Source organism: Apodemus sylvaticus, chromosome X, assembly GCF_947179515.1.
Source record: "Apodemus sylvaticus chromosome X, mApoSyl1.1, whole genome shotgun sequence".
Lineage (NCBI taxonomy): Eukaryota > Metazoa > Chordata > Mammalia > Rodentia > Muridae > Apodemus > Apodemus sylvaticus.
The window spans coordinates 89,919,119-89,920,660 of NC_067495.1; positions in this window are offsets into that span (position 1 = coordinate 89,919,119).

Genomic DNA, 1,542 nt, shown 5'->3' on the forward strand with positions numbered 1-1,542 from the left:
GGAAAAAAGACAGCATAATCATCTGCATGTACAATAATGCAAATCAATTCATTCTTATCACCTTGTGCAAATCTCAAGTCCAAATAGAACAAGGAACTCCATTGGAGTGGGTGTGTTGGTGAGCAGGGGGAAGGAGAATGGAATAGGGGGTTTATGGAGGGCAAAGGAGGGATGGGGATAATATTTTAAATGTAAATAAAGAAAAATAAACAGATACACTGAATCTAATAGAAATGAAAGTGGAAAGGGGCCTCAAACACATTGAAACAAAGGAAAATTTCCTGATTGTATTGCTAATGGCAAGCATTGTGTGGCAGGTTTAGAGACATTTAAAGAGGTCCTGGAAGCTCTAAAGGCCAAAACTAAGCATTGGGATCTCCAGGATACTGCAGATACATCAGGCAACCAGTAAAGATGATGTCAGGCATGAGAAAATATGACCTGAGGGAAAGATGTTATGTATTACAATAAACTTGGTCAGAATAGTAGAATAACGCAAGTGTTCTGGGGCCCAGTTTGTTGCAGTATAAGCCCCAGATGCTAAATATTGGGGTTTGGTTAGGATTGTGTATTTATTCTGCTGTAGTTTAGATTTGATTTTCAGTTAAATGACTCTCTGAGGTGACCAAATTCTTCCATTTTAGAGTAGGAAAGTTTACTCTGTGCTATCACATATTGGAACACAATGAAAATGAAAACACAACATACCCAAACCTATGGGACACAATGAAAGCAGTGCTAAGAGGAAAACTCATAGCCCTGAGTGCCTCCAAAAAGAAAACGGAGAGACCATACATTACCAGCTTAATGACACATCTGAAAGCCCTAGAAAAAAAGAAGCTATTTCGCCCAGGAGGAGTAGAAGGCAGGAAATCATCAAACTCAGGGCCGAAATCAATCAAGTAGAAACAAAGAGAACCATACAAAAAAATCAACAAAACCAGGAGCTGGTTCTTTGAGAAAATCATTAGATAGATAAACCCTTAGCCAGACTGACCAAAGGGCACAGAGAAAGTATCCAAATTAACAAACTTGGAAATGAAAAGGGAGATATAACAACGGAAACTGAGGAAATCCAAAAAATCATCAGATCCTACTACAAGAGCCTGTACTCAACACAACTGGAGAATCTGGAGGAAATGGACAATTTCCTTGACAGATACCAAATACCAAAATTAAATCAGGACCAACTAGACCATCTAAACAGTCCCATAAAGCCTAAAGAAATAGAAGGAGTCATAGAAAGTCTTCCAACCAAAAAAAGCACAGGACCAGATGGTTTCAGTGCAGAATTCTACCAGACCTTCAAAGAAGAGTTAACACCAATACTCTTCAAACTATTCCACAAAATAGAAACAGAAGGAACACTACCCAATTCCTTCTACGAAGCCACAATTACGCTGATACCAAAGCCACACAAAGATCCAACAAAGAAAGAGAACTTCAGACCAATTTCCCTTATGAACATCGATGCAAAAATACTCAATAAAATTCTTGCCAACCGAATCCAAGAACACATCAAAACGATCATCCACCATGATC